The 21,698-nt window shown below is 38.0% G+C and overlaps 1 protein-coding gene across 2 annotated transcripts in view; it reads left to right on the forward strand.

Annotated features, from left to right (window-relative positions):
- The window catches only part of TENM2 (teneurin transmembrane protein 2), a 2,093,216-nt gene that overhangs the window by 1,156,294 nt on the left and 915,224 nt on the right, over positions 1-21,698 (forward strand). The window lies entirely within an intron of this gene.

Raw genomic sequence — 21,698 nt, forward strand, 5'->3', positions numbered from 1 at the left:
TTCCAGTCATGCATTTAGGTCTCATCAACACAGAGCAGCAGTATGGACTAATGGGCTGTGACTTCTAAAGGGCACTAAGGTGTTGTGCATTAATTGTTCCGTGTAGACCCTGCTAATGCTCATTAAAAGTTCCTAGTATGTTAAAGTACACAAGCAAGATCTACACAAATCAATTAGTGCAAAACATGTTAGTGTGCTTTAAAAAAATCACACCCCCTTAGTGCACATTACCCCATTATGTGCACGAGCCGTAAGTGACGTGATTAATACCTGTCTTTCTCTCACTTTTCTGTCACTGCAGGGGAATTGTGTGTGCAATACAGTGTTTTGGTAGGGTTTTGTTTTCCTAAATATACACACTGCTATGTGCTTGTATTAGAGAAGGCTGTAAAAGAACTGTGCCTTGCACCTGGAACAAAAGATGGTGAGGTTTGTGATGAACCAAAGCTCCTGACTCAAACACCTCTGAACTTTCAGACATTTTGAAATCCAGATCGGAACTATTTCGATTTGCTTATTTCTAAGTGGGAAACTGAAATCACAGAAAATATCAGGTTTACAGTCCTGGCAAATTGAAGTGGTTAAGTTTTGCATACCAAGCAAAGCCCTGCCAAGTAGCTAAACTTAGCCCTGCCAACTTAGCCCTGCCAAGTAGCTAAAACCTCTCCAATTTATCAACATCCTTCTTGAACTGTGGACTCCAGAAACAGTGCCAAATACAGAGGTAAAATTGCGTCTCTACTACTACTCAAGATTCCCCTGTTTATGTATTCAATGGGAACAACAGGTCTTTTCACCACAGTATTGCACTGGGAACTCGTATTCAGCTGATTATCCACCAAAACATCCAAATCTTTTTCAGTCTCTGCTTCCCAGGATAGAGCCCCCATACACTAAGTATGACCTACATCCTTGGTTGCTAGGTTTATACATTTACATTTAGCCATATTGAAACACATATTGCGTGCTTACACCTAACTTACCAAGTGATCCAGAGTGATCTGTGTCAATGACCTATCCCCCAATGTTTGTGTCATCTGCAAACTTTATCCGTGATGATTTTGTTTTTTTCCAGGTCATGGATAAAAATGTTAATTAGCATAGAGACAAGAAGGAATCCCTGCAGGAACCCACTAGAAAAACACTTGTTCAATGATGATTCCCCATTTACAATTACATTTTGACACCTATTCAGTCTAGTTGTAGCTGTGTTGATCCCAGGTTATTCGAAAGGCAAGGTTGGTGGGGTAATATCTTTTTATTCAGCCAACTTCTGTTGGTGATAGAGACAAGTTCTTCTTCAGCTCTGTGAGTCTCAAAACCTTGAGAATCTCTCAACAAAAGAAGTTGGTCCAATAAAAGATTTTGAGACCTGTCAGTTAGCCATAGTGCACCATGTTAATTTTATATCGTTCTAGTTTTTTAATCAAAAGATCTCAAGTGCTTTATAGAAGTCTGTTACATCACACTAGTACCTTTATCAACCAAACTTGTCATCTCATCAAAAAAAGATACCAAGTTAGTTTGAGAGGATCTATTTTCCATAAACCCATGTTGATTTGGATTAATTATATTACCTCTTTAAATTCTTTATTAATCAAGTCAGTCACTCCAGTATCTTGCCCAGAATCGATGTCAGAATGACAGCCCTATGATTACTGGGTCATCCCATTATGCTTTTTTTTTAAAATTGGCACATTAGCTTTCTTCAAGCCTTGTGAATTTCCCCAGTGTTCCAAGACTTACTGAAAACCAACATGAATGGTCCACTCAGTTCCTCAGGCAGTCCAGACTGCTGATTTAAAAATGTCTAATTTTAGTAGTTGCTGTCTAACATGCTCCAGAGATACTAGTGCAATGGAAATGAACACTTCTGCCATTTCGGAATTATTATTGGTTTCTATCTAGTATCTACCAGTTCAATCTAGAAACGGACGAACGCCATAGTTAGGATACTTTCTGTTCCTAATATACTTTAAGAACTCATTCTTATTGATCTTAACTCAGCTAGCCAAGAAGTCTTCTCGTGTCCCTTTGCTTCACTGATGAATTTTCTACAGCTCCTCGCTTCTGAATTACATTTATTACTCTCAACTTCACATTTCTTCTATTTGTTATATATTATATTTTTTATAGTTCACTTCCTCTCTTCACTTCCTCTCTAAAACAGGTCATTTTTGCCAATATGGCCTTCTTCCTTGAGTGTGGCTTTTTAGGCATCTAGTAAAGTGTTCTTAAACAATTCCCAATTATCATCCACAATATAAATTAAATTCTTCCTCTCAGCTGATATGGCTCATCATTATTTTAAACTTTGTTAAACTGGTCCTTTAAAGCATCAAGTATATGCTTTATACTTATTAGATATCTCGTTGGTCTGGATTTTGTTTTGTTGGCACATTATAAATGTGATCAAAGCATGATCACTTGTACCTAAGTTACCATTATTTTGTAGTTCTGTGGTCAGTTCCTCTTTATCTGTAAAGATGAGATCTGATATAGAATTCCCTCCTGTTAGATGCAACACTTTTTGAGTTAGGAAATTGTCTATAATATTTTAAATTCCATGAATATTTTAACTCTGGCAGCATGAGACCTGTAGCATGTGTCACTCAGATCAAATTTCCCTATGATCACACAGCCTACACATAATAGATAGGTGTATAAGGAGCTAGTCATCCTGTTCCTAAGTGTAATTTAGTGATCTGTAGCAGAAACCAACTAATACCCCATCATGTGCTTTATCTGTTAGGACATTGATCCATAAGCATTCAGGAGATCTGGATTCTGTTCCCTGCTTTGCCACAGCCTTACTGTGTGGTTTGCAGAATGGGGATAATGCTTCCCATGCTCACAGATATGGCGGTGACAGGTATCACAGCTTCTAAATAAATGAAATAATTATTCATGACGGAATTTTTTTTAAAAAAATCAGAAATACAAACACAAATGTCTGTGGTTTTAGTTTTATACACTTTATCATCTACAAAGTTCCATTCGCATCTGTGGTGCTGAATATATTGTTTAATAACATGTCCATGGTATAAATCCACAAACAGTGGAAACTGAAGCAAGAGCAATTGAAGAAACCCAAACAAACCAAAACCCCAGCAAACAGATTCAGACTCTGAAACTTCAATTTTTTTTACACAGGAAGAATGAAGGATGGATTGTTAGACTTCTGTAGCTTTCGACAGTTTGTGTCACCACTGTAAAAGGGATGCTATTGTGCTTGATTTGGCCAGAATTTTGATCTACTTCCTTTTTTGTATAACTCTCATCAAAGACCATGGAATTCTTTATATGTGTTTTTCACCGCTGGGAACAAATGTTGCAATGTTCTTTTTTCCCCCCTATTATAAAAAAGATCAATGCCAGCAGCCTAACACTCACGAGCAATCCTGTTATAGCAAACCACTGTTCGCATATGATTCAGGGAAACAATTTGGTAAAGAAATAGATTTAAGTTTCAAGCTTCTAATGGATTATTACAAACAGTGGAGAAAAAATATTATTTTAAAAATAACTGTAAGTATCCTGATATCCTTTTAATGTGATTTAGACATGTCTTTGTGTATTTAATAACTATACATTAATTTCAATTAACTACTAGCAAGTAGCCTACAGAAAGTAGACATAAAGATCAGAATGGCCCTCCACTGTATATATTTGTTTATTCATATTAGTTCTACTTCCTTCCTCCACTGGCTTCCTTCGACACAATAAATGGTATTTAGGGCTCTTCAGCACATGGTAGCAGTGGTCATTCAAGAGGGCAAGGTTTATGTAGAAGGTAATTCAAGAAGGTATTCTCTTCCCAGCACTCACTAAAATCTGGATAAGATCCTTCACCCCATGGTGACCCTCCCCTGAGATCTCAACACTACTTCTGGAGCTGCCCTTTCCCAGAAGGGCATCTCTTTCTCTCATACATTCTGCCTCTTGAAGTCCCCAAAGGGAATATGGTGGATGAGCTTCGGGCTTTCCTCTCCTACTCCTGCTGCTTTCAGACTCTTCCTTCTCCTTTGTATGATACTCCCTATGACTCTCCTTTCAGTGACCATGTTGCTCATCAACTATGTGAATTCCTTACTGCTTACTTGAAATCTTGATTTGGCTGCTTGTGACATCACAGTTATGGAGATGGTTGTGATATTAGAGTGGCAATTTTGCCTTCTACAAAAAAGTAAACTGTAAAAGCAAAAGAACTCCTAAACAAAGATGAAGCAAACCACCCATACAGTTGTGCTATGTCTTTAAAATCCACAGGGTAAATTACGTCCAAACGAAAATATACATTCAGACTTTTACTAACTATTGTGTAAATAAGAGTTTTAATACAAATAAGAAGGAAACTACACATTGTTTTCTTTTTTTATGACCATGCCTAGTCCCTCAAGTAACAGAAATGTAACTACAAAAATGGTTAAAGTATTCTTAAGGGGCCTATTTTAACCTACTGCTGCAAAGACGTTTAGGGTCAGGGCTGAAAATCTGGATGGATATTCTTGTTTTAATCTAAACCATTGTGTCTGAAAGAGGGTTTGTGTGTGTGTGTGTGTGTGTGTGTGTGTGTGTGTGTGTGTGTGTGTGTGTGTGTGTGTGTGTGTGTGTGTGTGTGTGTGTGTGTCAGCATGGATTTTTGTCCTTGTTTCTATGTGTTTAAGGCTTTAAGACAGACCATTAATGTTACTTTAATATAGTGTTTTGTGGCTGAATGTTCTGTTATAGATGCAAGTTGAAATAGATTGAATTTAAAACGAATAGATATTACTGAATACTCAGAGAATTCTTCTTCCATGCTGCGCTAAGGAGAAGAATACCTTTAAATAAGGCATTCATTAGCTCATAGTTAATTTGGGACAAAATACTGCACTTAATGTTTAGTAAATGGAAATTAGAGAGTCTCATGCTGATCAGATTCCTTTTTTGCTCGTAAATTTTACTCATTGCTCTAGCTGTGGCATTTTTGATACCAACTAATTAGGTTCATTCTGTGTAGATGGACAGCTAAAGTGACTCAGCAGGGCAGAGTTAAATTAGCTCCGTCCATCCGTGCTACACTTGTTAGTAAGTCATGAATATCCTCATATTGGCTGCTTATTAGTTGGTACATTGCAATATTTTCTTTAGAAAACTTATGAATCATGAGCTAAAAATTACTGTACAAGGTTTTTAGACATCTTGAAGGTGATTATGCTCATGCATGAAAATATTCTTTAGCCTAGAACTTTGCCCAAAAATGTTTTAACCCTTTAATAAATACATCAGCTCATTAAAGTACCTTGGAAACATATAGCAATCTTTTCTCTTTTGAATATGATTTCTTCACAAACATTTGCTTATATGATGAAATGTAATGTTAATTTTCCTCATAAGAAATACAGAAGTTGTTTTAATTCTTGAATTAGGTGTAAAAATATTTTGCATAAACATTATTTTGATGCAAATAATTTTTTCCCGGTTGCCACAGAATAAATATGTGCACCATCTCTCCTATATCTATGTATGTATATATATAGCATGAGTGTAAACACCTGAAGTTATTTTTTCAGTATCCACATAACGTTTTTTTTTTAACCAGAAGCGGTACGAGTATTGAAGTACTGCTAACCTATATTTTGATATGTGCTTGGGCTCTAGAAAGCTAGAAGAAGAAAAATCTGTACTAGGAACATTGCTGAATATCCACATCTCAAGGGCAAAATTTACATCACACTATTACATTATGGATAGACATGGATGACTTATATAATTTTCTTACAAACAAAGTTCTGGAGGCCTTGCTGTTACCTGTTCTTTGTACCTATTATTCTTATCATGACCCTCTCTAATTTAACAATGTCTTCTGGGAACATCTGAGACACCTATCATCTTGGTATTTAATCACTGATGAACAGAGCTTGGAAGTGAAAAAGCATAACAATACTGACACCACTCCAAAAAGTATTATTGCACCTCTGTCTTTTCTAGGTATAATTGAATAGCCATGTCTTTTTCTCAACCATCCAAAGATGAAGGAACAAAATCAATTTGTCTGTGTATCACTTAATTTTTTTTACATGGTGAAAGCTTTATAGTCAAGAAGATATGTCACTATATGTAGAAGTAAGAAGTTGGTTCTGAGCATCTCTAACAACAGATTCAGAGTAGCAGCTATGTTAGTCTGTATTCGCAAAAAGAAAAGGAGGACTAGTGGCACCTTAGAGACTAACAAATTTATTTGAGCATAAGCTTTCGTGAGCTACAGCTCACTTCATCGGATGCATCGGAGCTGTAGCTCACGAAAGCTTATGCTCAAATAAATTTGTTAGTTTCTAAGGTGCCACAAGTACTCCTGTTCTTCTAACCACAGTAGGATTTTGTCCACTCTGAGCCACATGCTACTCACTCAGTCATGCTTCCCACTGAGGACAATAGGAGCTTTGTGTGAATTAGGTGAGAATTAGCCATTGATGTAGCAGCCGTGTTAGTCTGTATTCGCAAAAAGAAAAGGAGTACTTGTGGCACCTTAGAGACTAACCAATTTATTTGAGCATAAGCTTTCGTGAGCTACAGCTCACTTCATCGGATGCATAAGGTGGAAAATGCAGTGAGGATGTTTTATACATACAGACCATGAAAAAATGGGTGTTTATCACTTCAAAAGGTTTTCTCTCCCCCCCGTCACCCCACTCTCCTGCTGGTAATAGCTTATCTAAAGTGATCACTGTCCTTTCAACGTGTATGATAATCAAGGTGGGCCATTTCCGCACAAATCCAGGGTTTAACAAGAACGTCTGAAGAACAGTGGGGGGGGGAGGAGTAGGAAAAAACAAGGGGAAATAGGTTACGTTGCATAATGACTTAACCACTCCCAGTCTCTATTCAAGCCTAAGTTAATAGTATCCAATTTACAAATTAATTCCAATTCAGCAGTCTCTCGCTGGAGTCTGGTTTTGAAGTTTTTCTGTTGTAATATCGCAACTTTCATGTCTGTAATCGCGTGACCAGAGAGATTGAAGTGTTCTCCAACTGGTTTATGAATGTTACAATTCTTGACATCTGATTTGTGTCCATTTATTCTTTTACGTAGAGACTGTCCAGTTTGACCAATGTACATGGCAGAGGGGCATTGCTTGCATATGATGGCATATATCACATTGGTAGATGTGCAGGTGAACGAGCCTGGTGGCTGAACTTTGTGACTTTGTCCTCACCCATAACTATTTCACATTTGGGGGACAATGTATACCTTCAAACCAGCGGCACTGCTATGGGTACCCGCATGGCCCCACAGTATGCCAACATTTTTATGGCTGACTTAGAACAACGCTTCCTCAGCTCTTTTCCCCTAATGCCCCTACTCTACTTGCTCTGTATTGATGACATCTTCATCATCTGGACCCATGGAAAAGAAGCCCTTGAGGAATTCCACCATGATTTCAACAATTTCCATCCCACCATCAACCTCAGCCTGGACCAGTCCACACAAGAGATCCACTTCCTGGACATTACGGTGCTAATATGTGCTGGCCACATAAACACCACCCTATACCGGAAACCTACTGACCGCTATTCCTACCTACATGCCTCCAGCTTTCACCCAGACCACACCACACGGTCCATTGTCTACAGCCAAGCTCTACGATACAACCGCATTTGCTCCAACCCCTCAGACAAACACCTACAAGATCTCTATCAAGCATTCGTACAACTACAATACCCACCTGCTGAAGTGAAGAAACTGATTGACAGAGCCAGAAGAGTACCCAGAAGTCACCTACTACAGGACAGGCCTGTCAAGGTTCCTTCCCCACTCTGAACTCTAGGGTACAGATGTGGGGACCTGCATGAAAACCTCCTAAGCTTACTTTTACCAGCTTAGGTTAAAACTTCCCCAAGGTACAAACTAATTTTACCCTTTGCCCTTGGACTTCCACTGCCACCACCAAACTTTATCTGCGTTCCTGAAAAAACATAGTTTGGACACGTCTTTCCCCCCAAAATCCTCCCAACCCTTGCACCCCACTTCCTGGGAAAGGTTTGGTAAAAATCCTCACCAATTTGCATAGGTGATCACAGACCCAAACCCTTGAATCTTAGAACAATGAAAAAGCATTCAGTTTTCTTACAAGAAGACTTTTAATGGAAGTTAAAAAGGAAGCACCTCTGTAAAATCAGGATAGTACATACCTTACATGGTAATTAGATTCAAACATAGAGAATCCCTCTAGGCAAAACTTTAAGTTACAAAAAGACACACAGACAGGAATATTCATTCTATTCAGCACAGCTATTTTCTCAGACATTTATAGAAATCATAATCTAACACATACCTAGCTAGATTACTTACTAAGTTCGAAGACTCCATTCCTGTTCTGTCCCTGGAAAAAGCATCATACAGACAAACACAGACCCTTTGTTTTCTCCCTCCTCCCAGCTTTTGAAAATATCTTGTCTCCTCATTGGTCATTTTGGTCAGGTGCCAGCGAGGTTACCTTTAGCTTCTTAACCCTTTACAGGTGAGAGGATTTTTCTTCTGGCCAGGAGGGATTTTAAAGGGGTTTATCCTTCCCTTTATATTTATGATAAGGCCTAACAAAGAAAATAACAGAGCGCCACTAGCCATCACCTTCAGCCCCCAACTAAAACCTCTCCAACGCATTATCAAGGATCTACAACCTATCCTGAAGGACGACCCATCACTCTCACAAATCTTGGGAGACAGGCCAGTCCTTGCCTACATACAGCCCCCCAACCTGAAGCAAATACTCGCCAGCAACTACATACCACACAACAGAACCACTAACCCAGGAACCTATCCTTGCAACAAAGCCCGTTGCCAACTGTGCCCACATATCTATTCAGGGGACACCATCACAGGGCCTAATAACATCAGCCACACTATCAGAGGCTCGTTCATCTGCACATCTACCAATGTGATATGTGCCATCATGTGCCAGCAATGCCCCTCTGCCATGTACATTGGTCAAACTGGACAGTCTCTACGTAAAAAAATTAATGGACACAAATCAGATGTCAAGAATTATAACATTCATAAACCAGTTGGAGAACACTTCAATCACTCTGGTCACACGATTACAGACATGAAAGTTGCGATATTACAACAGAAAAACTTCAAAACCAGACTCCAGCGAGAGACTGCTGAATTGGAATTAATTTGTAAATTGGATACAATTAACTTAGGTTACGTTGCATAATGACTTAACCACTCCCAGTCTCTATTCAAGCCTATTTCCCCTTGTTTTTTCCTACCCCCCTTCCCACCCCCACTGTTCTTCAGACGTTCTTGTTAAACCCTGGATTTGTGCTGGAAATGGCCCACCTTGATTATCATACACATTGTAAAGAGAGTGATCACTTTAGATAAGCTATAACCAGCAGGAGAGTGGGGTGACGGGGGGGAGAGAAAACCTTTTGAAGTGATAAACACCCATTTTTTCATGGTCTGTGTGTATAAAACATCCTCACTGCATTGTCCACTTTATGCATCCGATGAAGTGAGCTGTAGCTCACGAAAGCTTATGCTCAAATAAATTGGTTAGTCTCTAAGGTGCCACAAGTCCTCCTTTTCTTTTAGCCATCAATGTGTTGCCCATGATCAGTGCTCCCATTCAGTGCTGCTGGTGGAATCATGATACATGAAGGGTTTTCCCTTCATTCCTCCAGTGCAGGGGTTCTCAAATTGGGGGTTGGGACCCCTCAGGGGGTCACGAGGCTTTTACATGAGGGGTCGCGAGCTGTCAACCTCCACCCCAAACCCTGCTGTGCCTCCAGCATTTATAATGGTGTTAAATTAAAAACACTTTTTTATATACGTATAAGGGGGGGGTTGCACTCAGAGGCTTGCTATGTGAAAGGGGTCACCAGTAAAAAAGTTTGAGAGCCACTGCTCCAGTGTAAACATTCCCATTTTTTTCAGAGATGACTCAGGCAGATTTCCCAGATTATACATATGGTTTCAGAGTAGCAGCCGTGTTAGTCTGCATCCGCAAAAAGAAGAGGAGTACTTGTGGCATATGGTTTGTTATAAATTAGGTTTAACTGGAGGAAATGAGTTGGAAAGCAACAGTGTACTTTCACCAGTGTTATATGTGCAAGTCATGGTGAGTGATTTTTTTTAAAAGGATTTGCCTTCTTAAATATAATTTATCAAACCAACTTAAATATAAATAGATTTACAAGGATTAAAATTTTATTAGTAATTGTTAATTTGACCATACACAGACAAACGGTCAAAAATATTTCCATGGATACTAATTGAAAATTTCAGATGGACTATGTAAGAAAATGCTGCTTGAGAATTTAGAGTTTGATTTAAGGATATTTACTTTGTATATTTTGATATGTGATGTTGACATTTTGTGTTTTAGCAGTAATAAGTATTGACCCGTGATCCCTCACCTGATCTTAGGGAAGGTTGTTATTCAAGATTATACTATATATCATGTGCTAAGGCATGCTAAAATGCTTTAAGATGATAAAATGAAAGTCATTACAGCTGTAATAAGTAGAGAAACATAAAATATGAATCAATATTTGAGATCAACTTTGCAATAAGTTGAAGCCTAGTAAGGCCTATTAGATTTGCTAGTTTATGTATTGTTAGCTTAAATAGCAGGTAGTTAGCATGAGTGTTTGACCAAAGGTCACAATATTTAGAAATAAGTATCTTGTTTTGTTCTTTTGCCATTTATTTGTTTATCACAACAGGTTTCAAGGGGATTTTGGTCTATGGTATTTTTGGTATAAAACTAAGAGCATTAACATGTTGAAAATATTGGGAAATTGTTTGATGTGAATAGCTTATATCATCAGTCAGAACACCAGTTATGGTTTCTCCAGAAAGCTCCACATGGACAGGGGGCCAAAGGGTAATATACATATAGTCACCAAACACGTGGGGTATATAGAAAAGGGATACAAAATAAGGTGTATGGTGGGCCATCTGGATGATAGGATGGCAGAAGCCTGGATCATCACATCACACTTTTGACATTCTCCACTTACTTTTCTTTCCATCTTCTCATCTGATAATTCTAATGGTCTCCATAAGGTTGTGAGTATGCACAAGGCAGTGGATTGTTTTGCTATATTTACATTGCTTCTACGATTTCTATTGTACTTGTATGTTTTTTGTACTTAAATAAAATTTTCCTGTCTATAGGTGTGATACACCCTGCTTCTCCTATAATAAATGTATGTAGCCACCTGCATAAAATAATAACTTGTGCAATTTTGCACTCTGAATTAATCATGTTACATAAAACTTTAAATTTTAAAAATCTGTGTCTTAGTTTGACCCCCCCCCCACCTTGACCCTCCTCATAATTTCCCATACCTGTGAAAATTTTGACTGATAAAAATTTAAAAAATTCTTAAACTGATAATTTTGTGCAACTGAAAATTTAAATAGAAAAAGTGCTTAAAAATATCAAATTACACTAAGCCTAAATACAAGATAAAATTCAAACTTAAATGAATCGAAAATCCCCAGAAACATAAACATTGTAACAAGCAATATAACGTATTTACATAAGAAACTATGTCAAATTTAAGGTCACATATGGATCCCAGACATTCTTAAATGTCTCTGCATGAGCTGTGAGTTAGTCTGTAATATTTTCTGAATTCAAAACTCGTTCTGGTTTGGATGCTAGCTGATGTTCATAATGTAGAAATTTCTATTTAAAACTTTGAAATTTAGGACTTTTTGTGTTTGCTTGAAAATTGAGCTGTTTTTGAATGAAATTTTTAAAAGTGTAATTTTGTGGGAGGTGTTTCCTTAAAAATTGGCCATATTGAGAAATGCTAACACATAAAATCCTTAACTTTGTGAGATTTGCTAATTTTTTTTAAATTTCTTTTGCACAACTCTAGGTATTCCCTTAAACACATTCATTCCTTTAAACCTTACTTACATTGGAAGGGACTGATTAATTTGTCCATTATCTCAGTATAAAATCAATGTCTTGCTACTGATAATGATACTTCATTGCGTTTTCTTTGATACCTATGTGGGATTAAAGTGGAGGTTTTCTCCGTTCTCTCTCTCTCTCTCACACACACACACACTGTATAGATACTGGTAAAATGGTTCAAAAATACAGATTCACTTACCTGTATGACATTATACAGGTGTGCACCTTTTACTCATTGAAAAACTGTTATCCACAGTATGTGCTGAGCAGGAGAGTTGGGAAAGTACCATTAGAGAGAGTGAACAGCAGAATGAGGAAACACTTGGTCCATTTTCAGCAGTCATTGATTTGGGTATTAAGCACCTGACCTGCACTTTTGGGGGTCCCGAATGGATTAGATTATCTGTGCAGAGGGTCCTTGTGAGGACTGAATATTTTAACTTCTTTTCATCTTGACGTTTTAATGCCATTTTAATAATGAATAAACTTGGCTGGGCTGGAGATGCCAAAGATGATTGTTATGACCAGGAGCATATTTGAACCTTGATTTTTTTTAAGTATACATAAAACATGTCTCCTAAAGTTAAGGAAGGAAAAGTGAAACCTTGCTGCTTATCATTTTAATATAGTTTTGAGTTTCCCAAGAGAGAATTTTGTCTCAAGGTGATTTTTTTTTTGGTTGTACTTAAGTTGTCTGAATGATAAATAGTGCCCTAGGTAAGTTGCAGGCTGTGTATATACAGGAAAGTAATATTGCATTTGAAAGTTTTCTGATAAAGTGGAATCCAATTTTGCTTCAAAAAGCTATGATGGATGTTAAACACTTTTTTGCTGAAATTTGTCTGAGACATCTTATGTTTATTAAGGATTGGGAAATTATTTTTCTTTCACAATCACTATTTCCAAGTAAGGGTAAAATTGATCCTTATTATTAGTTATGTCTGAAATAAATATATTCCACATCACTAACTCTAAAAACCTTCAGATAAACTGTATTATGTAGTTATCAACCTCACCGGATGTATTTTACAATGCAAGCAGCTCCTATCATATGATTTTGCACTTGTTCTACAGAGGGACAAAATTATGTGCTGACTCATGCCCAGTGCAACCCGATTGATTCATTGGATGTGGAATAAATGAATTTGGCTCACAAACTTTAATAGTATGCAGTGTATGTGTAGTTCTAGCTGTGTTGGTCCCAGGATATTAGCGAGACAAGGTGGGTGAGGTAATATCTTTTATTGGATCAGTTTCTGTTGGTGAGAGAGACAAGCTTTTGAAACTACCCAGAGCTCTTCTTCAAGATCCGGGAAAGGAACTTCCAGCATCCCAGCATAATGCAAGGTGGAACAGGTTGTTTAGCATAAGTACTTAAAACTTTTGTAAAGGGCCATTCAAAGTAGAGTGGTCTGTTAACACCTAAGCACTCATCGGACAAAAATAGGGAGTGAGTGAGTCACAGATTGTTGTAATAAGCATAAACCAGTGTCTTTGTTAAGTCCATAATTTTTAGTGTCTAGCAGAGTAATGAATTTAAACTCCTAGGCTCATCTTTTGAAAGATTTTTGTGCAGATTTCCCTTGAGGATGAGGACTGATAGGTCACATACAGAGTGATCGCTTTGTGGAAAGTGTTCACTCACAGGTGATTTGGTGTTTTGGTCTTTTATAATTTTCCTATGTGAATTCATTCAAGAGCGTAGTAATTGTCTGGTTTCACCCACCTAGTTGTTATTGGGGCATTTAGTGCACTGAAGGATGCAATGGAACACATGTTGTGATAGGCATGTGTAGGATGCATGGATCTTGAAAGATATGTGATGGGGTTGTTGATCATTGTAGTTATGGAGGTATGTCTGCAGTTTTTGCATCTGTTGTTCTGGCAGAGTCTGTTGTCACTTGGAGATGATGTGTCCAGGTCTGTGGAGAACTTGCTTCTGATGATGAGCTTTGAGAGGTTGAGGGGTTGTTGAAAGGCCAGAAGTGGGGGTTCTGGAAAATTTCTTTCAGGATAGGGTCCCCATCAGTATGGGTTGTAGTTGTTTGATGAAACCCTGAATGGATTCCAGTATGGGGTGGTAGGTGATGAATGATGGATGTGTGATTGGAGGGGGTTTCATTTCTGTATTGAAGCAGGTTCTCTTAGGTTTATTTAGGTGGTCCATTCCACGATGTGATCTACTTCTCTGGTGGAGTGTCTCTGTTTGGTGAAGGGGTTTTTAAGTGTGTTCAGATGTATATTCCAGACTTTGTCCTCGGAGCATATTCTGTGGTACCTGAGTGCCTGGCTGCAGATAACAGATTTCTTGGTGTGTCTGGGGTGGTTACTGGATCTATGCAGATAGGTGTGGTGATCCGAAGGTTTCTTGTATATGGTTATCTGTAGGGTTCCATTGTTCAAATTGATTGTGGTGTCCAGGAAGTTGGCTAGTGTGGCAGTGTTCCAGAGAGAGTTTAATGGACATGTGGTGTTGACAGAGGTTGTGATGGAAATCTGTAAATGAGTTTAAGTCGTCTGACCAGAGGATGAAACTATCAACAATATATCTCAGGTATCTCATTAGTTTTGTGCTCTGTTTGTCCAGAAATTCTTTTTCAAGGTGACTGTGAAGAGGTTGACACTCTGGGGAGTCATCCTAGTACCCAGGGCTGTTCCCATGGTTTAAACAAAATGTTTGTTTTTGAATGTAAAATTGTTATGGGTGAGAATGAAATGGATGAGTTTGATGATGTGGAGAGATTATGGTGGATATGATGTTTGTTAAGGATTTCCAGTCAATTTTTTTTCCTGAACCAATCAATTTAATGATCAAGAGTGTGGCTTTCTCTGCTATTTGGTGTTCTGTCAGATGAGTCTTTTTCTTGTGATCATTGGTGGGGGCATGCTAATTGTGAGTGGTGTCATCATTGTTGTGAAAGAATTCTTCGAGTTGGAGATGGAGGAAGAATTCTTCTAGGTTTCCACATGTTAGTCTGGTATCAGGTTCTGTGGTGTGGCAGAAGTTTAGTCCCTTAAAGCAGTGCCTTTTCAACTAGAAGTCCTGGGCCCCCGGGGGGCCACGAGCAAGTTTCAGGGGGTCCATCAAGCAGGGGCCACCCTCAGACTCACTGGGGCCCAGGGCAGAAAGCCGAAGCCCTGCCACATGGGCTGAAACCCGAGGCCCCGAGCCCCACCACCTGAGGCTGAAGCCGAAGCCTGAGCAGCTTAGCTTCATGGGGTTCCCTGTGGCATGGGGCCCCCTGTGGCACGGGGCCCCAAGCAATTTCCCTGTTTCTTACTCCCTAACGTCGGCCCGGTCTTTTATATGGAGAAAATCAGTTGTGACACAAGTGAGTCGTGGAGGTTTTATAGCATGCTCAGGGGGCCTCAGAAAGAAAAAGGTTGAGAACCCCTGCCTTAAAGAGTACCGATACTTAAGCTCCAGTGGGGGGTAGTCTTGATAAATTGATGATGTTCAGGTATTGTGTCGTATCCTTGTGGTGGGTACTGGTGCCAAATACACAGAGAGAACCTGCTTCACTACTGAAATAACCCCCCCTCTGACCCATACCCCTCGTTGTCACCGACCACCCCACATTGGAACCCATATGATCAAAACTACACAACAGCCTAGAAAGATCAAAAAGAATACTGACAGTATCTGTTACATTGCAAAGGAATTTAGATAAACATGGAAGAAGAGAAATCAAAAAGTATTTACTGCTGAGGAAGGGTGGACAAAAATCACCATCTTGCCCTATGTTATTGACTTAAATAAAGTGATGTAATATGTATAATTAATTTATATTAATTAATTATACAACTAGTGCTGTCAATTAATTGCAGTTAACTCACGCGATTAACTAAAAATAATTAATCACAATTTAAAAGAATAATCACGATTAATCACACTGTTAAACAATAGAATACCAATTGAAATGTATTAAATATTTTTGGATGTTTTCTATATTTTCAAATACATTGATGTCAATTACAACACAGAATACAAAGTGTACAATGCTCACTTTATATTTATTTTTGATTACAAATATTAGCACTGTAAAAAACAAAGGAGATAGTATTTTTCAATTCACCTAATACAAATCATGAAAGTTGAACTTACAAATGTAGAATTATGTACAAAAAATAACTGGATTCAAAAATAAAACCATGTAAAACTTTAGCGCCTACATGTCCACTCAATCCTACTTCAGCCAATCACTCAGACAAATAATTTTGGTTAAAATTTGCAGGAGATAATGCTGCTCGCTTCTTGTTCACAATGTCAGCTGAAAGTGAGAACAGGCATTCACATGGCACTTTTGTAGCTGGCGTTGCAATGTATTTATGTGTCAGATATCCTAAACATTCGTATGCCCCTTCATTCTTCGGCCACCATTCCAGAGGACATGCTTCCATGCTGATGATGCTCATTAAAAAAATAATGCGTTAATTAAATTTGTGACTGACCTTCTTGGGGGAGAATTGTATGTCTCCTGTTCTGTTTTACTGGCCTTATATTTCATGTCATAGGAATCTCAGATGATGGCCCAGCACATGTTCATTTTAAGAACACTTTTACAGCAGATTTGACAAAATGCAAAGAGGGTACCAATGTGAAATTTCTAAAAATAGCTACAGCACTCGACCCAAGATTTAAGACTCTGAAGTGCCTTCCTAAATCTGAGAGGGACGAGGTGTGGAGCATGCTTTCAGAAGACTTAAAAGAGCAACACTCAGATGCGGAAACTACAGAACTGAACAACCAAAAAAGAAAATCAACCTTCTGCTGGTGGCATCTGACTCAGATGATGAAAATGAACATGCACTGGTCCGCTCTGCTTTGGATCGTTATCGAGCCTGTCAGCATGGATGCATGTCCTCTAGAATGGTGGTTGCAGCATGAAGGGACATAGGAATCTTTAGGGCATTGACATGTATCTATATTGTGACACCAGTTATAACACTGCTATGCCATACCTGTTCTCACTTTCAGGTGACATTGTAAACAAGAAGCAAGCAGCATTATCTCCTGCAAATGATAAACATGTCTGAAGTAGGACTGAGTTGACTGAGCGATTGGCTGAACTAGGACTGAGTGGACTTGCAGGTGCTAAAATTTTACATTGTTTTATTTTTGAACGCAGGAGTTTTTTACATAATTCCACATTTGTAAGTTATACTTTCATGATAAAAAGATTGCACTATAGTATTTGTATAAGATTAATTGAAAAATACTATTTCTTTTGTTTTTTAGTGTGAAAATATTTGTAATAAAAATAAATATAAAGTGAGCACTGTGCACTTTGTATTCTGTGTTGTAATTTAAATCAATATATTTGAAAATGTAGAAAACATCCAAAAATATTTAAATTAATGGTATTCTATTATTGTTTAACAGGGCGATTAATCGTGCGAATAATTTTTTTAAAATCGCTTGACAGCCCTATTAATAACATTTACATTTTTAGATTTAATTACACTTGTTTATCCTGAGTGTTTCACTCACTCATTATTCCATTTCCATTTCATTACATTCATTTCATTAATCAATCTAACCTCCCAAGATCTTCCTTTTATAGTAAATATTTTTAGTAAGGCACCTGCTAACAAATTTTAAAGGATTGCTGCGTGCGAAAACAAATAAACAGACTGTTTTTAGCTATGTCGCTAAAAGCTGTGCAGTGTAGACATAGCCTTGCTTTTTTCAGACAAGAAAGGTTAGTTTAAAGATTCATACACTATTCAGATTCATGGCCATGCACTGTAGAAAATTGTTACATTTTTAAAGGTTAGGGCAGTAAGCTTATTCAGTATCAGATAAGCTTGCATATTGACTTGGTTGCTCTCTTTGTATGACATAGTGATTTTAAGGTCCTCTTAACAAAAGTATTAATTTGTGTTTATTTTACACTGGAAAGTTATATAAAAGTTTGTGGAAATGATAATTTAGATGTAAAAATTAATCATTCCTGAGAATTGCCCTCCAGAATAGATAATGCCCAGATTTTGAATTGCACTTATGATTAGTTAAAACTGAATACCATATTATGGGGATAATCTGTGATTTATTTTCTTAAACTGATCACCCCATCCATTTGCATGCAGTCAATCGAGCCAAAGAGCAACTTTCGTCATTTTCACTTCTTTAGAGCTTTCTCTGAGCATAGCAGTACTTGGTACCATACTGTTGGCAACAGTTTGTGGAATCTGCTATAAGAGGCCAAAGGGAAGAAAATAATCCTGTTTTACAGGGAGGGGAAAAAGGCTCACAATTCTGAAGTCACATCTGGTGTCAGCAGGTCACTGCTGGAAGAAACTTGATAAAGATGTCCAGAGGCGGCTTTGATTATAGACAACTGTGATTTAGTATCTTGCAAATAAGGGAAGGTTGAGAGAGCAGCTGAACACAGAACTAATGGGAGCAAAATATTTCAGAAAAGGATTTGACAAATAACTGAACTAACATGTTTAGCGTTGAGCTGTTTAATTGACACATGCTGCGAAGCCTGGCTCAGTACAATTAAAGGTTGATGAGAGTTTCCTTGTTGTGGGTAAAGGGACAGTCTGGGTAAAAAGTGATGCTCCAAGTCCTCCCTATGTGCTTTTTGCTTATGGCACCTGGACAGGCTTGCCAACAATCTTGAAGCAAAACCAGTAGATTTTTATTTTGCATTATCTTGCATCATTAACATGTTGCATAAATTTGCATACTCAGAAAGAGAAAGACATAAGTAGGAGAGGAGACCCAGACAAACCAGGTGGCAGGGGAGACAGAGAAGGAGTGGGAGAGAGAAAAACGGGAAAAGGGACATGAAGGAACAACAGCTCTGTCAAACACCCCCTACCCCAATTCCCAGATTCAATAACTTTCTGGCCTCTGCATCCCCCAATTAATCAGTTCCCATTCTCTGTTCCATTCTACTCAGACAATTGGAGTTTTGTCTCCATCTTTGGTCAATATTTTCCGTCTGTGGGTCCACCTGCAGCCATAATTTCGAATTTTTTCTATCACACCAACATTTTATGCTCCCCCCCAACACACACAAATTTCTGCACCCCACACTTCATTCTCCATTGGTCCGCAACATTTTAAAGACTGATCCAACATTTCTTATGTACCCCAAACTCCAAATGAGCTGAGTGAGAGTTTATAAATGCTGGATCAGGCCCTTCATTTGCAAGGGGTTTTTTTGAATTCAGAATGTAAAATATGAATCAACTTTTTGCATAGTTTTCCCAATGGAATTTTAGTGCTTTGGTAGCCCCATCTATGGCAGTTTTCATATTAGTAAAGTGATGTAATTTTAGTTTATTACAAAAAATATCCCAATGTATTAATATGGCTGTATAGTGCTCTGAGCCAAGGACCGAGTCCTCTTCCTGGCTGTGCTCCTGACTTGGGCCCTGATCCTGCAAGCACCTTTGCACATGCTTAGCTTTCTTTCCTGAGTAGTTCCATTGAAAAGTAAAGCTACTCACATATGTGTTTGCAGGATCGGGGCCTTGTTATGTGTCATTAGGCAAGTCATTTAAATTTTTGGCATCTCAAATTTAACCAAATGAAAATGAGTATAATACTTAGCTGCCCCCCAGGAGTGCTATGAGATTTAATTAATGTTTATAAAGCACTTTTAGATCCTCAGATGAAAGCTGCTATAGATGTGCAAAGGATTGTTATTATTAGATCATTCAATTACAAGAGCTGTAGAATAAACTGAGATACTTTTTAATAAAACTAAAATCAAATCTTAATGCACATGTTATTAAAGGGGGGGGGAAATAACTATATAATAGATTAGCATTGTCCCTGATGTGGCAAATGAACCATTTGATGGTTTAGTCTCCTCTCAGTGTGTGTGTAACTCCTATTAACCTTACTGAAAGTTATGTATCCATATCAAGGGGAGAAAGAGGAAAAGCCTTTACAGTCATTCAGCTTTAAAAGCTATAATCTTTCCTAGCATGCTTAAAATGTCAAGGACACACGAATTTAATTATGTAATATATCTATATCTATATCGCTGCTCAATTTGGTAAATAATATGAGCACTATTAAACAACTGCCCCGAAACCCGCAAGGATTTCTAACTAAGCACATTAATGCTTTATGATGTAACTTGATGACAAACGATAAATGTATGCGTGTATCTTAAATGCATATTGCTCTCCTGCTGCGCTGATTATGTTACCCCCACTTTTTTGTATCCCAACTCTGCTTTACCTTCTGCCTCAAGTTTAAGGTTCCTGTTTTCACCCTAATGCTACACACAGTCTTGCGCCTCACATTTCATCTCTCATTTTTCTTATTCCTCCGGTTGCTGACTTTGTTCCAGCCTCCCCTTTATGTTCTGCCCACTCCAGTGTCTGTGACTTTTTCCATGCTACCCCTTACACTTGGAGCAGTTTTCTACTCTGTGTGCACCAAAATATCTCCTCTCTTTCTTCAAGTTCCTCCTCATTACACAAGTAGATACTCAACCCTTCTCTCCTTGAAGTCAGGCACTTATTCTGCAAAGCCTTTTATCAGTGCAGTCTGTAAGAGTCCTGTACCACTCCAAACTTGCCCCAGCACAATGATATACTAGCTGCATGTATCCATATGGTTTTCTCTGTACTGAAACATGAAAACTTCATCCTTACATATGTGTACATCAAGCAGTGTTGTCACTCAGTAAACAGTAAGAAATAATACATAAACCCTTTCTTCTCTGCAACCTCATTGTTAATATTGAAGTCACAACTTATTGCATCTACTGTATGTGATGAAACCAGGACTTGTGTTGCAGGGCTTTTTTTTAGCATATATTTGTCTTAGTGATTTAAACCCTCTATCTTAAGAGAGACATATTTTCTTTAGCTTCTGTAAAAAGAAGCAACTGAAGAACAAGAAAAGAGAGAGGATTTTTTTCACACCTCTCCTCGGCTTGTTAGTCCATTACTATGTTTTAGCCCACTCTCCCAGTGGGAAAGTATGGAACGTTAGCACAGACAACAGAGTTAAGCCAGATTGTCCTGCAGAGATTTACTATTACAAAGGGTAATACTGCTTTATTGATCCTTTCTGTACTGTCTCCCACAGTTGTATTAAGCCTTTGGCAAGTACAACCTTTACAAAACATGATCAGGAGAAATGACTTACCATCTAAGTTGAATACTGACTTTAAAAATTGGATAAAAGGATGTTTCTTAGGCATGGCATATTGTTGGCTTTTTAGTATACACGATAGAAAATGGAACAGAACCACAGAGTGGAATCTCATGTTGATTTTTAATAATTAGTCCTCAACCTGTAGGTATATGTATTATTGTTGACTCCGTTTCATGCAATAACATAGTATTTCTATTTCTTTTTACCTTTGGATAGTAAGCTGTGCTTCAGCATTCCCCCTCCCTCACCCCCAAAATTCTGTGCTTGCTTTGTCCCCCACCTCTTTGACAGAGACAGTTACTTGTGCTACTTTAGTTACTTTGGCAGATGTTCAGTAAGAAATAAAGAGAGACTAATAGATTTTCCCAGACATACCCATTGTGGCACATTTCTTATCTGTTTAATAAAGAATCCCACTGCTGAAGGATTTTAAAAAGTTATTTGTTTAGAGTGTCATAGGAACATATCTGTAGAATAGGGGTCTCAATCCTTCCAAAGATTCTTTGAAAGAAACTGTCAGCTTAGGAGTATAGTTTATTACTTGCACAATTTTACCTGTATTTTACCTGACTGATACATACAGTTATTTCTATAACAAATACATTCTTTTTTATCATGCATGTTTTAAGGGCTTGATATTT

The sequence above is a fragment of the Caretta caretta genome, chromosome 8 (assembly GCF_965140235.1).
Source record: "Caretta caretta isolate rCarCar2 chromosome 8, rCarCar1.hap1, whole genome shotgun sequence".
Taxonomy (NCBI): domain Eukaryota; kingdom Metazoa; phylum Chordata; order Testudines; family Cheloniidae; genus Caretta; species Caretta caretta.